This window comes from Pleurodeles waltl, chromosome 4_1 (genome assembly GCF_031143425.1).
Source record: "Pleurodeles waltl isolate 20211129_DDA chromosome 4_1, aPleWal1.hap1.20221129, whole genome shotgun sequence".
Classification (NCBI taxonomy): Eukaryota; Metazoa; Chordata; class Amphibia; order Caudata; family Salamandridae; genus Pleurodeles; species Pleurodeles waltl.
This window is the reverse complement of record NC_090442.1, coordinates 111,137,659-111,145,541: the sequence shown is the minus strand read 5'-3', so window position 1 is coordinate 111,145,541 and position 7,883 is coordinate 111,137,659.

Genomic DNA, 7,883 nt, shown 5'->3' with positions numbered 1-7,883 from the left:
GTCATTTTTTTTTACGCACACCAGGCAGCTCCGCCGGCTAACGCCGGCTAACGTCATTGAATAAATACGGCGCCTGCATGGCGCTTCAGAATGGCGTTAGCCGGCGTTAGATTTTTTGACGCACAACTGCGTTGGCGCAGTTGTGCGTCGAAAAGTATAAATATGGCCCTTAGTGTTTTTTCCATATTAAAAGTAGGACTCCTCGTGTCTGAATGCAAAAAAAAGCAGAACTAAACAAGGTACTCACACTGGCCTAGGACATCTCGCAATCCATCTCTGTAAAAGTACAATGCTGATTAAACAGATGGTAAAATGCAAATTATGTACTTAGGGACAGATTTATCAAGGGATTGAATTACCCTTTCATCACGGAAGGTGTTGCAAGGGTAAAGTAAACCCTAAAACCAATTTACAAAGCAACGCAAGACCACAAGTTGCTGTCTTGTGTTACTCTGCCCTGGGTAGACATTCCACGGGTGAACTATAGGTGTTCCCATGCAGCCACTTATAGATTTTGGGCATTCCCAGAGTTACCAAGACAAGTAAACCTGGGAATGCGTCAAAATGCGTGGCGTATCCAGGGGAGGCACAACAAGGAGAAACATTTTTATTTCTTCTTGTTGTTTCCTCTTTCACACTTAAGAAGAGGAATACACCTCTGAGGATTGTTTTTGTGCAGGAAGGTGCTCCTTCCTGCAGGAAAACAGTACTGCCTGCAATACAGGCATCCTTGCACCACAGTGTAAGGGTGTTTGCATTGGAGAGAGGCAGCAGAATGTGCACCAGCGCAAGGAGAGGACAGGAATGCACCATATAATGTTAAATATGGCACATTCCTGCCCTTTCATGCGGCGCATGGAAGGTAAGGGACAGCACCAAATCGTAATCAGGAAGTGTAATAGAGAGCCACAGTCCTTAGAAGCTGAGGAATTTCTTCTCTTGCTGATGGACAGCTTCCAGTGGAAGCCCGCTTGGTTACAAGGATGGGCAGTGGGACAGGCACATGCAAGACATCCTGAGCATGGGTGAGACACCACTGAGCAGATTCTGGCATTTGGCTGCCCATCAGCTTCACAGGTTAGGTCAGGACATTGGTCAGCAGCAGATCTCTATGCCTGGCAGGATGTGAATATGGATCTCAAACTCTACCAGAGATATTACAGAACCCTGCAAGGGTGAAGGTAGTCCCAGATTTCCAGGTCTAACAGACTGAAGAAAACCGAATGCGAACCCCTGTTTTGTGTTACAATCACTGCACCCTTGCAGAGGAGGCCGTTCACAAAGTACACGGGTACCCAAGCATGGCAGTGCAGTGGCAGTAATACCGGCAACAGGCTGGCCATAAGTACTGCCAAATTATGACCATGGCGGTGATAACTCCCATAGACAGACATTGTATGGGGCGGAAACAACACTCACCATGGCGGTAGCCGTCAACAGCCAGGCGGAAGACCAAGTACCGCCCACCATATTAATACACTGCAAACCGCCACCTTTTTCAGGGCGGTACCAATGCCAGCAAAAGCCTGACGGAAAAAGAGCTCAGAAGTGAAAGAACTCACCATTCGAGACACAGGGAAGAACTATGCCATCATGGAACCCGAAATGCAAGTCTTCCCGATGATTTTCTACGTCAAGCTCCACCTGGAACACCAACGCAGACGAAGATGACGACGGTGAGTACAGCCGCCTAGCACTCAAGGGAGGGAGGAAAACAAGAGTGACACACACAGGCATGACACACACCCAAAACACACACACACCATACACACAACCAGCTAAACATAAACCAATGGCATACAACACACAGCAAACTAAAACACGGACCAGATTGCTGAAGTACTGACAATGTATTAGCATAGCAAAACCCACCACATAAACCAAATATATACAAATGTTTATAAAGGGCCAATGCCCAGTCCAAAGTCTTAAGGACACACAAGGACACAGGGCACAGTCCAAGGCCCAACTTGCATCCTGACACATCCGAAAGAACACTGCAGGGGCATCATTTTGCAAGTGGGAAGGCACCTCAGGGGGATGGGGTGGGGGGGCACCTCAGCCGAATACGAGAACTTCCACACTGGTTCTGGAGGGGACTCTGTCCTGGGGAGTGCAAGGCCACAGCCTCTCGAGTGGGTGACTACCCCACTGGTTCTGGAGGGGGCTCCATGCCGATTGCTCTCATCTGGGGATTGCAAGGCCACAGTCTCTCGAGTGGGTGACTACCCCACTAGTTCTGGAGGGGGCTTCATGCCCATTGCTCTGTCCTGGGGAGTGCAGGGCCACAGTCACTCGAGTGGGTGACTACCCCACTGGTCCCAGAGGGGACTCCATGCCCATTGCTCTGTCCTGGTGAGTGCAAGGCCACAGTCTCTTGAGTGGGTAACTACCCCACTGGTTCTGGAGGGGGCTCCATGCCCATTGCTCTGTCCTGGGGAGTGCAAGGCCACAGTCTCTCGAGAGGGTGACTACCCCACTGGTTCTGGAGGGGGCAACTCGCACATCAGCCTCTGTGGTGGAGGTGTGAGCCTGACAGCATCTGCTGGAGTAGAGGGCTTCTTCTCCTCCAGTACATGGTGCGTGGATCCCTTACCCTTCCTGGCAGGTCTGGATGGGTTCTTCCCCTTTCTGCCTGGTGGTGCAGGCTCCTTCCCCTTCTTTCCTGGTCCTTTGGGGGTGTAGACAGGGTGGGAGAGGACAGAGGGGACTCGTGCATGGCTGCTGTGGAGGTGTCTGCCAGTGAGGTGTGTTGTCTGCTTGGTGTGGTGATGCTGGTAGTGGAGGTTCATCTAGTGCATGCAGTTGTGATTGTGGACGTGACTGGGAGGGAGGTGGTGGATGAGGAGGAGACAGTGGAGGCAGTGGATGTTGTTGTGTCTGCAACTGTATGGTGTTTGTGTGGTGCCTGCGTTTTCCTGTGCCACTCTTGGGTGTTGTCTTGTGTGCATGCTCATTTGTATGTGTGCCTGGGATGGGTTGAGGTTGAGGAGAATGGGACTGGGAAGTGGTAGTTGGAGGGGGGATGGTAGAAACAGGGACAATGGCTGCCATCAGAGAGGAGGCCAGAGCCTGAATCGATCTCTGTTGGGCCGCCAATCTACTGTGAATGCCCTCCAGGAATGCATTGCATTGCTGCATCTGGAATACCAGCCCCTTGGTGGCATTCACTATGGTTGACTGCCCTACAGAGATGGATCTCAGGAGGTCAATAGCCTCCTCACTCAGTGCAGGAGGGATGACTGGGCCAGGGCCTTAGATGCCTGGGGCAAAGGTGATGCCCAACCTCCTGGGGGGCTACTGGGAGGGCGGTTTTGGTACAGGCGTGCCGGCTGTACCTGCAGCTGGGGTGGTCACAGAGGTGTCTACCACCACCAGGGAGCTCCCATCGGAGGAGGTATCAGAGTCTGTGTTGTCCCCGCCAGTCTCCGCCGTGGTGCTCCCCTCAGGGGGGTCAGGGTTTAACGGGCACCGATTCCTCCTTGAGAGGCCATCCCCAGCTGGGTCTCCGTGGTCTTCTGTGCTCAGCGTCTCAGGTCCTCCCACCATTTCCGACAGTGGGTGCTCCACTTACCAAAGACCCCCAGGGTCCTCATGTCCTTGGCGATGGCATGCCATAATTCCTTCTTTTGATGGGCGCTGACCTGCAGAGGAAATACAGACAGGAGAACTTGATTAAACAAACAGTCCAACCTGTCACACAAATGGCCCACCATACCCGATTCCATCACCATTGGCACACACATAGGCCAGCGCACAACATGTACACCGCCAACAGACAATCCCCCACCCACCCTTACACGATGCCTTCACACTCATCTCCATGCATCCATGTCACATGCATCGTGGCCAAAGTGTACTCACCTGTTGGTCTGGCGGCCCATAAAGCTCTCCGTACTGGGGTAGGTCCCCATCCACCATTAGCTCCAACTACTCCGAAGTGAAGGCTAGGGCCCTTTCCGCTGTCACATGGGCCATGGTAGGTACCAGACCCAGGTCACAGCAGCACACGCAGTGTAGGTCTTCTCCTGTTGAATGTCAGGAAACAAGTAAGGAATCAGATATAAAACGGCGATCACGTTCGTGGCAGTGTACACCGTCACAGCTGGCGTACATCCCCATTGGCCACTCTACTCTATATGACCCCATATTCTCCAATGAGGAATTGCATAGTGGTGCAAGTCCGCCTTCCGCCACGACGCCTAGCGTCAGCGGAATTACCTCACTTCCCCCTGTCCCTCCATACAGGACAGGCAGTCGCTATTTTGGGTGGGGGGGGACAGGCCTATCAACAATTACTGCGTCACAGGTTAAATTGGCACATACTTCACCATTTACACTGTCCCAATACTTAAGTGCACCATGTGGACTGCACTTGTGGTTTTGTTGTTCCAATTGTGACAGCCTACTCACTCTTGTGTCCCTTAGATACCTACAACTGCAGATGAATAGGAGGTGGAGACATGACCCCGTGTACAGACTTCTGGTGGACTTGGCTACACTGGAGGTCAGGCACAAAATACTCACCTATAGACTGGACAGGGGCACAGTCACAGAGCTTTGTGCCCAGTTGGAGCCTGACCTGATATCAGCTATCCGTCATCTGACTAGGATCCCCCCTCTTGTGCAAGTGCTATCAGTGCTCCATTTCCTGGCATCTGGGCCTTTCCAAGTGACAGTGGGCTTGGCATCAGGAATGTCACAGCCAATGTTTTCAATTGTGCTGGCAAGAGTTTTATCTGCCCTAGTGAAACACATGTGCAGCTACATTTCTTTCCCCCAGGTGGAAGATTTGGCCACAGTGAAGGCCGGATTCTATTTAGTGGGACATATCCCCAATATTATTGGTGCAATTGACGGTATACATATTGGGTTTGTCCCCCCCGCCAGAATGAACAGGTGTTCAGGAATCGTAAGAGTTTCCACTCAATGAATGTGCAAATGGTGTGACTAGCGGACCAGTACATCTCCCACATCAATGTTAAGTATCCTGGGTCGGTGCATGATGCCTTTGTTCTGAGGAATTGCAGCATCCCAAATGTGATGGGCCAACTACAGAGACACAGGGTTCGGCTAATAGGTGAGCCAGGGTCCCCACCCACTGTATGTCGGTGTATGCCTCTGGTGTCAACCCCATAGGATTGTGTGCGGCTAAATGTTCTCCCTCAATACTTGCAGGTGACTCTGGCTACCCAAACCTATCTTGGCTGCTGACCCCTGTGAGGAATGCCAGGACAAGGGCTGAAGAACGTTATAATGAGGCACATGGGAGGACCAGACAGATTATCGAGAGAACCTTCAGCGTCCTGAAGGCCAGGTTCAGGTGCCTCCATCTGACAGGTGGATCCCTGTGCCACTCACCTGAGAAGGTCTGCCAGATAGTAGTGGCATGCTGCATGTTGCACAACCTGGCCCTCAGACGCCATGTACCTTTTCTGCAGGAAGAGGAGACTGAAGATGCCCCTATGGCAGCAGTGGACCCTGAGGACAGTGAGGATGAAGATGCTGAGGATGAGGACAACAGAACATTAGTAATCCGTCAGTACTTCCAATGACACACAGGTGAGACAGTGTAGATCAACATTCCTATGACTATTGGTGTATTCTGTATGGCTGTGGCAAGATAGCATTCACTTACTTTTAACTCTACTTACTGTCACCAATAGTATGTCATATTGCAGATGCTGGTGATATAACAACTGTGTACTGATGTGCTGACTACAGCAAGCTACAGGTCATTATTTCTATGCTCCCACAATGTACAGTACATTTGCAATGGATGTAACTATTTTCATGAATACACATTTTCAAAACATGACATACAAGTAGTCGAGTTCTGTCCAAGGGTGTTTATTGAAGTGCTAAAAAATGAGGGGGAAGTGCAATGGAATGGGGTGATGATGGAGGAAAGTCCAGGGTATTGTTCCAGTCTGTTTATAGCACAGGTCCAGTGTCCAAGTGGCCATAGGAAAGGGAGCAACGGCTGTTCAAGGTGGACAAGGTGACAGGGTGGGACACAAGGGGGGCAGACAGGAGAGTCTCATTTCCTGGCAGTGGTCTTGGCAAGTGTCTCTGGCTTCTGTCTGGGTTGCAGGGAACATTTGCGGGGTGGTTCACCTTCTGCAGGGGGAGGGGTGCTGATGTCCTGTGGGTCGTGTTGCGGGGCCTCCTGCCCACTAGCGGCAGCGTAAGTGGAGGGCTGGTTAATGGACTGGCTAGCAGTAGGGGCCCACTGGTGTGCTGTCCACTCCCTCATGATGTTGGCCATGCCTGCCAGCACCCCTGCTATGGAGATCAGGGTGGTGTTGATGGCCTGCAAGTCCTCCCTGATCCCCTGATACTGTCCCTCCTGCAGCCACCTGTTCTCCTCCACATTGTCTAGGATCTGGCCCATCGTGTCCTGGGAATGTTGGTAGGCTCCCAGGATCTCGGAGATTGCCTCTTGGAGAGTCAGTTCCCTGCTCCTGTCCTCCCCCTTTCGCACAGCAGTCCTCCCAGTGTCCCTGTTGGCCTGTGCCCCTGTCTCCTGAACGGTGTGCTCCAGGTCCCTGATTGTCTTGGGTATGAGGTGTGGCCTGGGATCCCTGTACAGGTTGGCACACTGCTGATTGACGTGTCCTGGGGACAGAGGTGTGGGTAGGCTGGGTGGGTGCTGTGGTGTTGGATCCTGATGGGGGAGACTCTGCGGTGGTCTGTGAGTGGGCTTGGGTGACCGGCTGTCCAGTGGTCCCTGATGGGCCAGGTAGGTCATCCAGATCCAGAAGTCCAGAGTTACTGTCATCACTGGGGGCATCTTTTGTTGGGGGCTGGGTAGTCGTGGCACCCCCTCTCCACTGACATTGGCTGGGATACCTGTGGGGGTGTAAGTGATGTATTATGCTTCATGGGTATGACATATTGTACATCCCTAGCCTTCCCTCTATGGTTGGTGTTGCCCTGCCACCTTTTGCTTGTGTATGGTGATGTATTGTGGGATTGTTAGTTTCCCTACGCTGTGTATGATTTGGTGATGGGTGTCCATGCAGGGCTGTGAGGGGTGTCCATGCATTGGTATAGCATGCAGGATTTGGCATTGGGGTTAGTCATTGTGTAGGTGCAGTGCGTGGCTTGTAGTGGAGTGATGGGAGTGAGGGTGTGAGATGACATGCAGGTATGGGGGGTTGTAGGAAAGTACCATCTTGCCTGGAATGTTACCCCCATTTTTCACATGTATGTAAGTTTGTTTTTGCCTGTCGCACTGGGATCCTGCTAGCCAGGACCCCAGTGCTCATAGTTTGTGGCCTGAATGTGTGTACCTGTGTAGTGACTAACTGTGTCACTGAGGCTCTGCTAATCAGAACCTCAGTGCTTATGCTCTCTCTGCCTTTAAAATTGTCACTATAGGCTAGTGACCATTTTTACCAATTTTAATTGGCACACTGGAACACCCTTATAATTCCCTAGTATATGGTACCTAGGTACCTAGGGTATTGGGGTTCCAGGAGACCCCTATGGGCTGCAGCATTTCTTTTGCCACCCATAGGGAGCTCAGACAATTCTTACACAGGACTGCCACTGCAGCCTGAGTGAAATAACGTCCATGTTATTTCACAGCCTTTTTAAACTGCACTTAAGTAACTTATAAGTCACCTATATGTCTAACCCTCACCTAGTGAAGGTTAGGTGCAAAGTTACTAAGTGTGAGGGCACCCTGGCACTAGCCAAGGTGCCCCCACATTGTTCAGGGCAATTTCCCTGGACTCTGTGAGTGCAGGGACACCATTACAGGTGTGCACTACATATAGGTCAATACCTATATGTAGCTTCCCAATGGTAACTCGGAATATGGCCATGTAACATGTCTAAGATTATGGAATTTTCCCCCCATGCCAAATCTGGTATTG